Source organism: Mirounga leonina, unplaced genomic scaffold, assembly GCF_011800145.1.
Source record: "Mirounga leonina isolate KUSES-001 unplaced genomic scaffold, KU_Mleo_1.0 Mir_94, whole genome shotgun sequence".
Lineage (NCBI taxonomy): Eukaryota > Metazoa > Chordata > Mammalia > Carnivora > Phocidae > Mirounga > Mirounga leonina.
The window spans coordinates 4308361-4325751 of record NW_023270855.1 but is presented as its reverse complement, the minus strand read 5'-3'; the positions used below and the strand labels follow the sequence as shown (position 1 = coordinate 4325751).

At 43.7% G+C, this 17391-nt stretch overlaps 1 long non-coding RNA gene across 1 annotated transcript in view; it reads left to right on the top strand.

Annotated features, from left to right (window-relative positions):
* LOC118005173 overlaps window positions 1–5581 on the top strand; it is a 68575-nt gene extending 62994 nt beyond the window's left edge. Inside the window, exon 3 of the long non-coding RNA XR_004677781.1 lies at window positions 4977–5581. This is a non-coding gene — a long non-coding RNA (uncharacterized LOC118005173). The remainder of the gene's footprint in view (window positions 1–4976) is intronic.
* The last annotated feature ends 11810 nt before the right edge of the window (window positions 5582–17391 follow it).

Sequence of the window (17391 nt, the reverse complement as noted above, 5' to 3'; positions counted from 1 at the left end):
AATTCCATGCAACTTATGTAAAGTTTGAGTATAAATCTATTTTGGGTGTCCATCTAGAGAGAATGTCTGTTACTTCCCATCTTGCCATGGCAGTAAATGAACTCCATCCACACAGCTGCTCAAGCCAGAAACGTAGATATCGCCCAACCTTTCACCCCCCACCCCAATCCACCCACTTCTCTCTCTCTCTCTCCAAAGCTACTACCTTGGGCAGAACCAGCATCATCTCTAGCCTGGGTGACCACACCGGCTTTCCAAGTTCCAAACTTGTCCTGCTGCCTTCTCCACTCCATAGCCGAGAGAGCTGTCCCAAACACCAGCCTGCCTGATTAAAGTCCTCCAGGAGCTTCACATGTAGAATAAAAGCCACCCTTCTTGCTGTGGCCCTCACGTGCCAACCTTCTCTCCTACCCTCTCTCACTCCATTCCTGCTCGCTGAGCTGCTTTCACTTCCTCAAACTTCTTCAGTCTTTGCATGAGCTGGTTCCCTACCCTGAAACACTCCTGGCTCTGCTCCATCCACTCCTGCCTCATTTCTACTCAAACCTCAGACCCAGGCACAGTGTTTCTCTCCCTGAGAAGCCTCTGTGGGTAATGGGATTTCATCTTTATATTTTGATTTGCCTGGGGAACAAATATTATTATATAATCAGAAGAAAGCAATCAAATTATATTCATTTTATTTATTTATTTATTTATTTATTTATTTATTTATTTATTTATTTTTAAAGATTTTATTTATTTATTTGACAGAGAGGGACACAGCAAGAGAGGGAACACAAGCAGGAGGAGTGGGAGAGGGAGAAACAGGCTTCCCGCCAAGCAGGGAGCTCAATGTGGGGCTTGATCCCAGGACCCTGGGATCATGACCTGAGCCAAAGGCAGATGCTTAATGACTGAGCCACCCAGGCGCCCCAAATTATATTCATTTTAAAGTAAAATCAAATATATAGACCACCGATGCACAGGGAATTCCAAGAAGGGGGAGGTCTGTGTGGGCTGGAAGGCCAGGGAAGTTTTCCAGCGGAGGTGAGGATTGGAGGAAGGGAAACAGTAAGCCTGGGAAAGAGAACATTCCAGAAAGGGAAACATGTGAACAAAGCATGGACATGGGCACGGGCAGCTGGAGGAGGTGGCACCCAGTGATTTTGCCTGCCTGGCACATTTAATTCTAGTTGCAAATCCTTTCCTTTTCTCCTCTCAGGATCCATCCTTCCCACAGTCTCAAACGTCTTTCCAGTGGGACTGATTCTCAATATGGATGTGTGAATTAACCTAAGCCAATGAGAGCCTTTCCTGGTATTTTTGCCTCATCTATGGAAAAGGAGTGCTGTATTTCCACTGTAGCTACCAAGCTGGGAGGATGTATGCCAGGTCTTTGCCATTGTAAAGGAAGAACTTGCCTGAGAATAAAGCCCATGCAGGAGAAACCAGAGCCAAAGATGGAGGAGAGAGTCACATTCCTGATGACAATGTTTGAGCAACTGGATTTTCCCTCTAGACTTTTTAGAGTCTGTGAATTTATAAACTGGATTTTCCCTCTAGACTTTTATAAGTTCTGTGAACTTATAAACTTCCTCTATTTTGAGGGGTGGGCTAGTTTGTCATCTGTTTCTGTCATTTGTAACCCAAACTTCCTAATTTCCACACTAGTCTGGCTGGGGCAGAGACCTGCTATGGAAAGCAGGTAAGGGTATCTGAGCAAAGGCAGTGGAAGCAACAAATATGGTGGCCATTCTTTGAACAGACGGCCTTTACTCCCAGTGGATTGAGGCGTCTAGTCTGGGAATTAGAGAGTTTGAATCTTTGAGCCAAGCCAGAAATCTGAAACGATAGGCCTTCTCTCCTGACTGCCCACAAACCACAATCTCTCTCATCTATCCAAAAACCCTTTGAAAGGAGACCCAGGGACAGAAATGGCCTGGGGCAGCTCCCGTTCTTGGCTTCCTGGGGCTCTGGAAGGAAACTTTCTAAGTCTTCCCAGACCGCACTGGGAAAGCCAAGTATCCACAGGACAACTAGGCAGGGGATGAAATGGTGAGGGTGTGGACCACTGGATGCATTTTCCACTGTTCCTTCCGTGTTTGTACACAGTCCAGCTGCTCCCAAGAGCCTTTGGTCCCCGGCAGGGGGGATGCTGTGGGAGTAAAGGAGAGAGACACAGGCTTGCTGGTTCTAGCCCAAATCTGGTTCCTTCTAAGAGCTGCACGAAGACATGACACATGGTGACCCCCAAGGGCCCTGGAGTACCTGTGTCAAGTGTTGCCCCATGATGCCTAACATAATGCCTGGCACAGGGTTGCCTAAAAGGGTCTGGTTTCCGTTCAGAAAACAGATCCCAAGTGCTTGCTGGGAATGAGCAGAGCAGGAATCCATGAGGGCTGAGATGGGTGACTGCAGGTGTCACTGACTTGTCTCTTCGGGGTACCTCACATTCCTGCCCTCCTGCAATCGTCTCATCTGGCCCCCATGAGGGCCCAACTCCTTCAGAAACCTCTGGCCTGACACCAGTCACAAACCATTTCCCAGCTTTTGAGAGCTGCAGCTGTAGATGTGAGCTAAAAACCAATAGATACAGAAAGATATTTGTTAAAATTCGATGCCTGTTCATGATAAAAACTCTCAGAAAAGAGTATCAAACAGAACTTCCTCAATCTGATAAAGGGAATCTGCTGAACATACAGACACACACAGAGACAGATAGACACACATACACACACACATGCACGCGCACACACACAGAGCTAACATCATCATTAATGGTGAAATATTGAACACTTTTCTCCTACACTTGATCTTAGCCAAAAGGCCGAGAAGCAATTGAATACTTTTCTCCTAAGGATAGGACCAAGAAAAGGATGTCCACCACTCACATTTCTATCCAGAGTTGTAGGGTGGGACTCAGTCATTTCTATAAGGCAAGAAAAATAAAAGTAAAACATATAAGGATTGGAAAGGAAACATATAAACTGTCATTATTTCAGATAATAATACGGTATATGGAAAAATCCAAATAATCTGCAAACTATTAAAATGAATGAGTAGATTTAGCAAGACTGCTGAACATAATCAACATACAATCAATTGAATTTCTATATACTAGCAACAACCAGAAAATGAAAAACTTTAAATATAATTTATAATAATACTAAAAATCATCAAATATTTATGAATAAACCTAATGAAAGAGGTACAAGATCTCTATGCTAAATACTACAAAACACTGCAGAGAAACTGAAGAAGGCCTAAGTGGAGAACCATACCATAGTCCCTGATTGGCCAATTTAATATTATTAAGATGTCAGTTCTCCCAAAATAGATTTGCATATTTAATGTAGACCCAATGTAGATCAATATCCCAGCAGATATTTTTGAGGAAACTGGCAAGCTGATTTTAAAATTTATATGGAGGGGCGCCTGGGTAGCTCAGTTAGTTAAGCGTCTGCCTTTGGCTCAGGTCATGATCCTGGGGTCCTGGGATCGAGCCCCGCATCGGGCTCTCTGCTCAGCGGGGAGCCTGCTTCTCCCTCTCCCTCTTCTCCTCCCCCAACTCATTTTCTCTCTTTCTCACTTTAAAAATAAAATAAAATAAAATAAAATTCATATAGAGATTCAAAGGACCTAGAATAGGCAAGGCCAATCTCAGAAAAGAAAAAAGTTGGAGGACTTAACACTACCAAATGTCAAGAGTTTCTATAAATCCATGGAAGGTAAGACACTGTGGTATAGCATAATCCTGTCAAAAGGGCCAGAATAAGGAGCCCCAAAAGAGACCAACACATATTCTATTAGCCGATTTACAGTAAAGATGCACTATAATTCAGTGGGGGAAAGGTGATCCTTTTAGTAAATAGTATTAGCTCAATTGGATTTCCATATGGGAAAAAAACAAACATACCTCATACCATATACGAATATTAATTTGAGATGGATCATAGATCTAAAGTAAAGGGGTACCTGGGTGGCTCAGCCAGTTAAGCATCTGCCTTCAGCTCAGGTCATGATCCCAGGGTCCTGGGATTGAGCCCCACTTCTCCCTCTGCCACTCTCTCTCAAATAAATAAATAAAATCTCAAAAAAAATGAAGTAAAATGATAAACCTAGAAAAAAATAGAAGAATAGCTTCATGACCCTGGGATAGGAAAAAATTTCCTAAACAAAGCAGGTTGAGAGAAGATGTTTGCAGTACATCTATGAAAAATAACTCATACCTGGAATATATATAGAACTTTTACAAATTAATAAGAAAAAGATAGGGATGCCTGGGTGGCACAATTAGCTAGGCATCAGACTCTAGGTTTCTGTCAGGTCGTGATCTCAGGGTAATGAGATCGAAGCCCAAGTCAGGCTCAGTGCTCAGCAAGGAGTCTGCTTAAGATTCTCTCTCCCTCTCCCTCTGCCCCTCCCCCACCCTGTGCTTGAGTGTGTGCTCTCTCTTTCTCTCTCTCAGAATAAATAAAGAAATCTTTAAAAAAATAAGAAAAAGATAAACATCACAATTTTTTTAAATGGGCAAAAATCTGCATAGGCACTGCACAAAAGAAGATTTTCAAATGGCCAACAAGTGCAAAAGTATCATGAGTTATGGAAATGCTGACTAAAATCTCAGTTGGATACTATGACACCACCCATTCAATGGCTAGTGTGTATGTGCTGGATCAGAGAGATCTCTCTTCAAGGGAAGGCTTGGGGACCAGCCACGGGAAGTGTCGTCAGCAGGTAGCTGGCAGCTCCTTCAACACCTGCCCCTGCTCTGGAGAGCCACCTTGCCTGGGGCCAGGGCCCTCCCAGGGCAATCCACATCTGGGGACCGAGTGAGGCAGGATTCTAGGTCTTCTGTTTCCACTGAAGTAGTCGCTGGGGTGGGCAGTGCTCAGCCCAGGGCTTCCTGCTGGGTTGACTGGGGCTCTCTTGGCCTGCATCGCAGATCAGCTTCTCCCTCTGCCCAATTCTGCTCCTCCCCTTTCTCTTCACAGGTGCTGACCCCTAACAGATACCTTGCAACCCAGACTCCATCACAGCATCTGCCTCTGGAGAAACCAACTGTGACAGCAAGGTTGTAGATGGATATGAAGCAACTGGAAATCTCAATTACTGCTGTTCGGATCGTAACTTAAAACCACTTCAGAAAACTGGCAACATCTTCTAAAACCAAAGATGCATATACCCTATGACCCAGGGAAATTCTCTTCTGGGTAGATACTCAACCGAAATCAGTGCTTATGGGCATTAAAGTCTTGTCTGCATAGCTTTACTCACGATAGCCCAAACTGGCCACCGACTGAATGGCCATCAACAGGAGAATGGAGGAGCACATTGTGGTAAGTTTGAACAATGCCATGCCACACTGGAAGTTAAAAGAAAAAAGCTGCTGCTAAACACAACATGGATTCTTCTAGGCAATATGCTGAACCGAAGAAGCCAGACATGGAAGGTATATACTGCATGGCTCCATTTATGTGAAGTCTGAAACCACAGACAACCAATCTATGATGATAGAAGTCAGAAGAGTGGAGATACTGATGCTTCAGGGAAGCTGCTAGGAGCAGGACGTGCCCCATATCTTGATATGGGTGGTGGTTACATGCATGTACACACATGCAAAAATCCATCAAGCTCTACAGCTAAGATCTGTGCTCTTTACTGAATCTTACACCTTGATAAAGAAAATAAGGTAAAAAAAACCCCAGAAGTTCCAAGCTTTCATAATGACTCACATTATTGAGAATTTACTATGTTCTAGGCCCAGGGCTTTATATGCAATAACTCACTGACTCCACATGCAGACACACACATGACACACAGTCACACCAATACACACATATGCCAGTCACATGCACACACACACAACACACAGCCACACCAATACATACACACCAAACACATATACGAACACACACACACACACCAATACACACACACACAGAGCAAAACCAAAAAAAAAAAAAATAGGGTATAGCATGTGGTACCTGGGAGAGGTTTGGGGCAGATATTGGTGTAAATATTTGCATCACTCATTTCAGTTTGCAAATCCCTTTCAAGCTTGGTACTGCATTTCTTCTCTACAGCTAGGAGACCATCATGCTAATTCTGCCTGCTGAGAAACCATGCTCACTGTTGGGGAAAAGAGATAACTAATTGCATATTGGCTTTTGTCCTTTGTTTTTGGAAAGTGAGGAAAAAAGTGATTTTTTTTCAGAAGACCGGCAGGTTTGGAGCTCAGAGAAGCCTTGAATCACTAAGTTAGAAGAAGCACAGCCAGGTGAGGTATTCGAGGCACAGAGATGGCAAGTGGGTGACCCCAGGTCACACAATGAATGAGTGGTAGACCAGAAACCTGTTCAAAAATAAGATTTTTATCCCTGAAACAGGCAGTGCAATGGCATGAAACAAAAGTAGGCGCAGGAGGAGAAATAAAAACCAGTTCTGCTTCCTCCCCAGTTCTTCAAAGATCCACCTCCCTGTCAACTAGAATCCCCAGTCCAGCTCCTGTTAGAACAGACACCAAGTCCTGGCCTCTCTTCCTGCCAGAGGATTTCCAAAGATGCAAACAAGAACCACACTCAAGAATTCCTCCACCCACACTCAGAACCACATCCCAGCCAGAGAGAACGGAAGAGAACTCAGAACTCATTAGTGTCACCCCTGGGACCCAGGCAAAACACATTCCTAAAGGTCTAGGGCCTCAGATGGGGCCATCTGGGAACAAAAGATGGAAAATCCCAGATCTCAGGGCTATGCTGTCAGGCAAGTGTCAGTCCATAGAAAGGGCTGTGGGCACAGCCATCCTGGACACCAAACTGAGGCATGGCCAACATGTGGTTAGGGCTGTCCTCAAAAGAAGCTGTCTTGGCAGCAGATGAGAGAAGTTCTAGCAAAATCCACACTTGGTGCCATCCCTTAAGTCTGAAATTGGGCTTCTTATGTGATGATTTAGTAGTTAATCCACTCAGCTGAGACCCTGGGCTTTCTGGCTGCCTGGAAGGAAGGGGGAGGAAGGATGATCTTGGTCTTGGTTGCTCGTCCCAAGTTCAATGGCCACTGGGAAATTGTGTAACAGACACACACCATGCCCGCCCACGGGTCTTTCCAGCACACCAACCCCAAGAGACCCTCCTACACCTTTGCTTAATTCAGTCTTAGCCCTGTACCTCTTGCCCAAGCAAGCTCCACTTTCTGAATGCTTCCGGGCCCACTGTGTGATTGATCTTCCCGTTTAGGACCCACACGCTTTGGCTGGCACTCCTGTGCTTTCTGATCTGGGCATCCTGATTTCACCACTCCTTCTGTCCTGTATAACAGCACAACTCCCCAAAGGGGGCAGACAGTGCCCCCACCGGTTCCTCCCAGCCCTAGAACAGGGACTTGATGGGCTGGCCCAGGGGATGGGGCCATTGTCCCAAACACAACTGAGAGGTGTAAGAATTTTGCAACATCCTTGAATACTTCCTGGTAGGAAAAATGAACTGATGTGTCAACTTGCCCAGTTGACCCTTGCCTGCTGCACACAGGTGTGGAAGATTGGAGGATGAGCCTGATGATGGCAGGTCCCTGCCCTCCCGACACTCCTGTCCTTGGGGTGAGGATGGCATACAAAGAGAATAACCACACAGGTTTGGGGGTACTTTCAGGGCTGCACAAGGAAGTCAGCACAAAGGAAGCAGGTCTTCACTGCAAGCAAGCACAGCTGGAGGTTGGAGAGATTCAAGGACAAGTGTGGCATCCAGTGGTCCCTACACGGATGTGTCAAGTGAGTGGTGAAATCCGGCAAAAGGCAAAATGGCTACCTTGCTGGAGCCACATACAGTAATCTAAGTTCCTTTCCTTATCTCTCTCTGTGTGTCTCTCTTCCTCTCTCTTCTTCTCCCTTTCTCTCTCTCTCTCTCTTCCTCTCCCCCCACCCTCTTTCTGGGTTTCTAGCTCTTTATCTTTCTCTGTCTCTCTTAGTCTCCTTCTGTCACTTTTTCTGTGACTCTATCTGTGCGTTTCTCTCTCTCTCACTCTCTGCATCTCTGTCTCCTTGCTCTTTTCACAGTCTCTCTTTGTCATCCTTTGTCTGTCTCTCTTTTCTCTTTACCTCCCTCTCTCCCTTCTCTTTGTGTCTCTGCTTCTTCTGGCCACCAGCTGGCTTCCTTTGCTTTACTCAGTTTCTGCTCCCCTACAAATCTGCCTGGCCAGTGCCCAGATCTCTGGATTCCTATCCTAATGTCATCTAGCTACAGGACACCAAAGGAACTCAGAAACAGGGAACAATTACTCCAGAATCCTGAACTCAAGAGAATTAGAAGGACTTCAGAGAGAATCTACTCTAATGTTTAAAAAAAAAAAAAATTAAGGTGTAATTTACATACAGTAAAATGCATACATTTTATTTTATTATTATTTTTTAAAGATTTATTTATTTATTTGAGAGAGAGAGAGAGAGAGAGCATGAGCAGGAGGGGCAGAGGGAGAGGGAGAGAGAATCTCAAGCAGACTCCGCACTAAACTTGGAGTCCAACGTGGGGCTCAATTCCATGACCCTGAGATCATGACCTGAGCTGAAACCAAAAGTTGGACACTTAACCGACTTTGCCACCCAGGTTCCCCAAAATGCATACATTTTAAATGTACAGCTTTTACATATGAGTACATCATGTAACTAACACCCAGATCAAGATATAAAATATTTCCAGCTCCTCAGAAATTTCCTTCACTTCTCTTTCCAGTCAATTCCCACTTCACAAAGGCAACCAACCACTAATCTGAATCATTTCACCATAGTTTTGTTAAGTCAACCTAGAAATTCCTTAAATAGAATCACGTAGCATGTAGTCTTTTGAATCTGGCTTTTGCTCAGCATAATGTTTATGAGATTCACCTAATATTGTTGTATGTATCAGTAGTTCACTCCTTTTATTGCTGGGCTACTGAGTAGTATTCTGTTATATGAATTTGTTATATGGCTATATCTCAATTGGCTTATTCATTCACCTGCTGATGGACATTTAGACTGTTTCCAGTTTTTAACTCTTAGAATACAGACGTTATGAGTGTTTATATAAAGTCTTTGTGTGGACATGGGTTAATCAATAAAGGGAATATTCTGGCACAAAGGTGTGAAAACTCCAGTGATGGTCAAGGCTTCAGGCATGGCTTGATCCAGAGACTCCCAATTTCATCAGCCTCCACTCCATTTCTCTACTAGGCTTCTAACTACAGAAAGTATACGTGAGCCCATCCTCAGACTGTTTGCTCTCTCTCCATCCCACTTGTAACTCAACCTTTCCCTGTTCCTTATCCAATCCAGCAAACATTTATGGAGCCAGCTCTGTGCCAAACACTGAGTTATGGGTGAGGAAACAATGGATGAATGAGATCTATCCTTGCCCTTTGCCCTCATGCAACTTATGGTCTAGTGGGAGAAATGGAAAGATAGGGACACATAAAACTACAAAAAAACTTTTTATGTAAGCCAGGAGCTCCAATTGCAAAGGGGAATTCTGGAAAAGAAAGGGGAGAGATGTCAGTGATTGTCCTATTTGGGAACAATAGACTAAGGCCACAAAGGTTTTCCTTGCTTTTAGCTCTGTGTGTGTCTCTGTGAAGTCTTTCTGCTGCCCAGATGAAATCTTCCAGACATCAGATGTCCACACAGGGGCTGTTTGTTTGCCTCTGATCACAGACTTGTTTATGAAGCAAGGCTTGGGGAAGCATTCCTTGTTCAAATAGATGATTAAAACCCTGAAGGAGAATTCTGTGTCCTTGAGGTTGGGGAACTCAGTGTTCCACATCAGTGTTAGTCTCTCCTTAAGGACTTTCCGCTTAGCCACCAGGGCTGGTGGGATGGATTATTTATTGTCTGGATTAAATGCGTCCTCTGGCTATAAAACTGGAGCCGGGAGTCCTGATTGACACTTCCAGGGCAAGACCAATTTGTCCCTAGGGAAGAGCTCTAAGGATTGTGGCCTCTTTCTCCCTTCTTTCTCTCTTGTCATTTCAGGACAGAGAGATTCTAAGTGAGCATGGATATTCTGCCCCAAAGGGTTTTCACTCAAGGGCATCCATTCATTTTACATCCATTTTGTTCATGTCTGGTATACACCAGGCACTGGGCCAGGCTCTGGGCATAACAACGAGGAAGACAGACCCAGCAGAGCTCATAGTCTGGTGGAGGAGATAGATACCCAATCATCACTCCTATATTACATATGCAAATATAAACCATGGCAGCTGCCACAGAAGAAAAGCATGGGGGTTTTGGTGGGTATTTCAGGGTAACCTGGTTTAGATTAAGAATTCAGAGACATGTGAGTTACAGAAATTTGAAGGATGAGCCCAAGTGACACAGGAAAGAAGGGAAGACAACAGCAGCATGTGCAAAGGCACTGAGGGGAGACAAGTCAGGGCATGTCTAAGGGACTAAGAGAAACCAGTGGGTGCAGCAGAGTGAGAATGAGGAAAAAAGATTCAAGAAGATGGAGGGCCAGTCGCACCAGGCCCTGCAGAGTTTTTCTAAGGGTAATGGGTGCTATGAGTCAGAATTATTCTAAGGGTGCTATGAAAGATGAAAGGAGGAGGCTGACATTGGCCTTATCCCTCCCTCAAGCCATTTTTCTCCCTGACCCTTCCTGCTCACTGCAGGATCTTTCCAAAATAGCCCTTATTCCATATTCCCAGCTTAGAACCTGTTGGTGGATCTTCATAGTGGACGTGAAGTCAAACCTCCTTAGCAGGGGCTTGAGGTCTTCATGATTGATCAAGACTTTGAAGAATAAATGAGTGGGAGTTGATTGGAAGTCATTGTTTGTGACCTTTTTTTCTTGTGCATAATGTCATGCCATGAGCTCCTTTAGGGAAAAAGTCATGAAACCACCTTTTCTTCTATTCCCAACAGTGGCCTGAGCATGGATACTGTCATCATCATCACTATCATCATCATCATCATCATCATCATCATCATCATCATCTCCATTAATTAAACTGTGATTACTGTGCTAAGCATTTTACATGTATTGCTTAGCTGATGTGGTATAACAAAACTTAAAATTAGTGACTTATAACCACAATCATTTATTTAGCTTATGATTCTGTGGGTTGGTAATATAGGCTGGGCTCAGTTAGGCAGTTCTTCTGGTATTAACTGGATCTCTAACGTGTCTATGGTTAACTGCAGGCCAGCAGGCTGACTCTGCTTTTGGGGACTGACTGTCAGCTGGGTGGATAGGGATGGCCAATCCTATATCTCTCATCATTCTTCAGGCTAGCTTAGACCTTCTTCATATGGTGGTGCTGAAGTCACAGAGTAAGAAGTTATATTCATTGGCCAGACCAGTATTTCCCTATTCATCCCATATTCAAGGGAAAGGAGAAAGAGACTCTACTATTTGACAGGAGGCATGAATATAGGGGAGGGTCAGGATTAGAAATTTCATTAGGACGGGGACCATTGTACTCTATTTGATATACCCCACAATTAGCACAATGTATGGCACACAGTGCATATACTCTCACCAAATGTTTGCTGAATGAGTGAACAGAGGTCCAAGGGGAACAATTGTTAGCCTAAGGTCACAGAAAGTAGGACTAAACCCCCAAAGTCTCCAACCTCCTTCCCACGGCAGCGTCATTATCTGCACCTCCTGCTGCTTTACTTCCCCAAACTGGCTGAAAAAAGAACCAACAGAAGATTTGAGATGTGCTTCTCTGACTTCTGGAAGGTGCTCCAAACCAGACACAGATATCTGAGAATATCTGCCATCTGCATAGCACATGGATAGAGAACTGGGTCTAAACAGAGGCCCAAGTGTGTCACCCATCTGATGTATGATCCTGGGCAAACCACTTAGGTAAGACCCAACTTTCTTCATCTGAAATGCAGGGCTATAACTCCCTGCCTACATACCAGGGCTATGTCAAAGATCAGAGGCACTAAGATGTAACCTGTCTCAGAAGATTGTACCCAACCCAACTTATGGTTCTCTCCAGGTTTTCTCCACTCCACTGGATGTGCCACTACCCCGGCCTCATTTGCTTGCTTAGTGGAACTCTGGCCCGACTGCCAGTTCATCTCCTAACTGCTGTGGGCTCAGCCTCCCACAGAGTCCTGTCTGGGCTTCAGCATGGCCTCCCCTCACCCTCCACTGCAAGATGCACATGGCCCCGATGTCCTGGTCCAACCTGACTGGATGCCCAGAGTCTCTTGTTTCTTAGACTCAGATGAAGCACTGTGCCCTGGGGTGTCCACACTATGCTCTGGGGTGTCAGATCTGGTTTCCCCAGCAGCTGTCCAAAGGGGCTACACAACACATTCGGGGGAGTTAAGGCTCCATGGGGTGAATTTGGACCAAGAAAGACAGGAGATGGAAAACCATCGGTGGATAAATTCCTCTCCCTTCCTTAACCATATACTCTTCCAAGATGTTCCAGTTCCATATGGCTTCTCTAGAGACATTGCATGGCTGAGTGATCTACTGTGTTTTCTTGTGTACCTGGGACTAGCTCAGCAGTGCACCGCCTTGAGTTCGCTTTTTTCTCCTTCCCTGTTTCCCTTCCAGTTTTCCCTCAATCTGTACTCACCATCCCTAACATGCAGTGAAACATCAGTACCTAAGTTACACCTCCACCTCTTTTGTCTAGGCAACCCAAGTCTAAAATAAAGAAAAGAAATTGAGAAAGTTGTCAAATCGCAACCACTCAAAGACTCATAGGACTGGCTGTACCCAGTGTTGGTGAGGATACAGAGCAACTGCAACTCTTGTATACTGCTGGTGGGAATGTAAAATGGAACCACTTGGGAACAGTTTGGCAGTTTCTTAAAAAGTTAAATATATACCCATCATGTGGCCCAATATTTCCACTCCTAAGTAACATATGCCACACAAAGACTTGTATATGAATGTTTAGAGCACCTGTATTTATAATAGCCCCCAGCTGGAAACAACTCAAATGTCACTCAACTGGTCAATGTATAGACAGATGGTGGTATATTCATACAATGGATTTTATTCAGCAATAAAAATGAACTATTGATACACACAACATGGGTATGTTTCAAAATAAGTAGACTGAACGACGGAAGCCAAACAGAGAAAGAGTCCGTACTGTTTGATTCCATTTATATAATTCTAGAACATGCAAACTAATCTATAATAGGAGAAAGCAGGTCAGTGTTGCCTGGGGACAAGAGTGGAGGAGGGGTGGATTGCAAAGGGGCACAAGGAAATTTTGGGGGATGTCACCCACCTGATATGCGATCTAGGACAAATCACTTGGGTAAGATCTAAGGCCGTATTGACTGTAGTGACAGTTTCATGAGAACATCTTAATAAACATGCAAAAAGAAAAAAAAAAAAGAAATCACCAGGCCCATCAGTGAGCTCAACCACATCTTTAGAGAAACGATAACTTCAATGCTATTTAAAGCATTTCAGTGCAGAGAGAAAAAAAGGAAAGCTTCCAAGTTCCTTTTATGAAACCAGCATAACTTTGATACCAAAAACCTTGCAAAAATAGCACATTAATGAAGAGTTTCCTGCTCTGTGCACACTTGTGGAGTTATTATTAACTCTGTAAATCAGCTATACTGCATCTGACCTAGTTTCCAGATTTTTGTCTTTGGTTTTCAGAAGTTTAATTACAATGTGTCTTTGTGCAGATTTCTTTGGGTTTATCCTGTTTGAGGAAATTAGCTACCAGGTGAAATGGGAAGAGGAGGCACACGGGACTCTAAGACAGATGCTAGTGAGAACGCTTCTAATCAGAGGGATCTGGGGCCAGGCAAGAGAGCTCACACACCCCAGTGTGGTCTCCTTGATGCCTCTCCTAGAGCACCTTTCCTCACCTTGACCCACCCCTGCTGTGCATGCCCATGGCTCCCACCTTAGACTGTACTCTTCTTCATCATCTCCTGCCTTTTCTCTAAAAACCTCTGGCAGTCTCTGAGCCTCCTCTCCTTGCAATCCATCCTCCATAATGTGCAGAAATCTAATTAGGTCACATAGCTATGATCCTGTCACTGCCCTGCTCACTTCCTTTCACAGACTCTGCTCCCTCCTGGCCCACAGGACAAGGTACAAACTTCAGTGCACAGCCTCATTGTCCACAACGCTGTCACCCAGTGTTATATATAATGTTATATATAATGTTATCTACTAATACAAAGGAGGAAATAGTAACTTTACAGGGGAGAAACCTGGAACACACCGTGTTAACCAAGAGATAAAAGATAACATTACCAAAACAGAACAAACTAATATCAAGTCCCTCTTTTTTTTAAAAAAAGATGTTTATTTATTTATTTGACAGAGAGAGACACAGGTAGAGAGGGAACACAAGCAGAGGGAGAGGGAGAAGCAGGCTTCCTGTCGAGCAGGGAGCCTGATGCAGGGCTCAATCCCAGGACTCTGGGATCATGACCTGAGCCGAAGGCAGACACCTAACAACTGAGCCACCCAGGTGCCCCTCAAGTGCCTCTTGATAAGATGAACAGAGAAGGACACAACATCACATCAGAGGTATTCCTGTTAAAAGGCATTACCTGAGTCTGATCAGGAGGAAAGATCAGAAAAACCCAGATGGAGGTACCTGGCCTGTACTCCTTAAAAACTTTAAAGCCAAGAAAGACAAATAAAGGCTGAGGAATGGTTCCAGATTAAAGGAAACTAAAGAGACATGAAAACCAAATACAGTATATGATTTCAGAATGAATACTGGACCAGAAAAAAAAAGCTAAACAAATATTATTGGGACAACTGGCAATATTTGAACAATGGTTTATTGATTAGATAACACGATTGTAATAATGCTAATTGTCCTGTGGTTATGCAAATAAATGCCCTTGTTCTTAGAAAATAAATACTGAAATATTTAGGAGTAAAGAGTAAAGAGACTGGAAGAAAGAAAGAAAAGGATGAAGAAGTGGGGCAACATGGAAACACTTGGTGAATCTGGGCAAAGGGGATATGGGAATTCCTTGTACTATTCTTGCAACTTTTTGTTAGTTTGAAATTACTATGGTGACTAACATAACATAATAAAAAAAAAATTAAAAAAAAGATAAAAAAAGAAATTACTTTAAAGTATAAAACTGAATAAAACTACATTTAATGTTATTCTATTTGATTTTAAAAACAGATATACAGGGCGCCTGGGTGGCTCAGTTGGTTAAGCGACTGCCTTCGGCTCAGGTCATGATCCTGGAGTCCCGGGATCGAGTCCCGCATCGGGCTCCCTGCTCGGCAGGGAGTCTACTTCTCCCTCTGACCCTCCCCCCTCTCATGTACTCTCTCTCATTCTCGCTCTCTCAAATAAATAAATAAATCTTTAAAAAAAAAACAGATATACATATATTTATGCATGTGTGTATACATATTCAAAATAAAAGATGGCAACAACATGCACCAAAAAGTTAATAGTCCTTCTCTCTGGTGGTGGGATTTAGGTTAACTTCTTCTTTTTCCTCAACATTAGTTTCTCATTTTTCCTATAATGGCTGTGAACTCTTCATAATTACAACAACGACAAAAGAAATAATAAAATTTGGACACATGATGAAGAAAATCATTATTTAAACACCAAAAACACACCTGAAGAAAGTACAAATGACTCATTCTACCCCCCCACCCCACCCTCCATTTATCCATGTTGTGTTCCTGTCTGTAAACCATGGTTGTCTCTGTCCATGTTCAGGAGGCCCATTGAGGCAGACAGCACCCATGCAGTCTTCCAGGGGGCCTCACAGTGCTGCTACAACAGCCCCACACAGGGACGCTTGGGTGGCTCAGTATGTTAAGCATCTGCCTTTGGCTCAGTTCATGATCCCAGGGTCCTGGGATCAACTCCCACATCCGGCTCCCTGCTCAGCGGGGAGCCTGCTTCTCCCTCTGCCTGCCACTCCCCCAGCTTGTGCACACTCTCTCTCTGACAAATAAATAAAATCCTAAAACAACAACAACAACAACAAAAACAGCCCCATGCAACGTGGACACAGACAACCCAAGCTCAGACAGGAATCAAAATGTCCTAGAAAGAGACTTAGAAGAAGCTGGCGACTTGGGAACACCAATGGGGAAAAACAAAAAAAGCCCCAACAAAAGCCTGCTCTCTCTAGCACAATGACCAGGAAGAGGGCAGTTTAGCAAGACAGAAATTTTCAGACAATAACTGCTCTACCCTAGTTAAACATCATAGAAACCATACCAGAAAAGGGTAAAAGGGAGCTACATTTTTGACATGTGTGAGGCTGTAACAAGGCATCCCAACATCCCTGCTGGGGTGGTGTCAGAGAAGGCCAAGCAGGGATCTGGTATTTTCATCTCTGCTGGCCATTAATACCTCCCTGCTGCCACTGCAGTAGGGAGCCTGGAATTCTACCTCCATCTGGGACTAATAAGGTATTCTTCCCACTCCCCACTGGGGTGGTGTCAGAGGAGGTCTAGTGGAGAGTCAAGGCTTTCATCATCTCCTAGAGGTAATGAAGCTACCTCCACAAAGTGTCAATAGAGACCACATGGGGAGCCAGGCCTCTCATCTCAACCCAGCAGTAATGAGGAACCTCCCCCATTGGATTTCAGTGGAGGCTGAGTGGGAAACCTGGACTACTAGCTTTTACTGTCAGTAATGAGGATGTGCCCCCCTCTACCTTCTCCTGTGGAAATGGTGTCAAAGAAACCCAGCTAAACAGAAGGTTTAAATAATACGAAAATATCCAGGTTTCAGTAGGATTACTCATTACACCAAGAACCAGGATGATTTCAAATTGAATGAATAAAAAACCAATTGGTTGCCAACAACACCAAGATGATGGAGATATTAAAATTATCTGACAAAGATCTTAAAACAGCCATCACTAAAAATGCTTCAACAAGCAATTATGAAGAAACTCAAAATAACTGAAATAAATAGAAAACCTCGACAAAGCAATAGAGGATATAAAGGAGGACTAAATAGAAATTTTAGAAATGTAAGTCCTAAATACAATAAAATAACCTAAATAAAAAGCTCAGAAGATGGACTCAGCAGAGAGTGGAGGGGACAGGGGAAAGAATCAGTGAATTGGAAGATAGACAGAACAATAGAAATTAGCCAATTTGAACAACAGAAAATAAGCAGGAAAAGAAAAGAGGACAGAACATTAGGGATCTGTGGGACTATAACAAAAGATCTAACATTTGTGTCATCAAAATTCCAGAAGGGGAGGAGCAAAGGCATGGGGCTGAAAAAGCACTAGAAGAAATGAGGGTGCACAATGGTGCAGTTAAAACTTTGTTAAGAGGGTAGATCTCATGTTAAGTATTCTTACCACAAAACAAACAAGTAAACAAACAGATCAACAAAAAAGGGACACAAGGAAATTTTTAGAAGTGTTCAATATGTTTATTACCTTGATTGTGGTGATGGTAATGCAAGTGT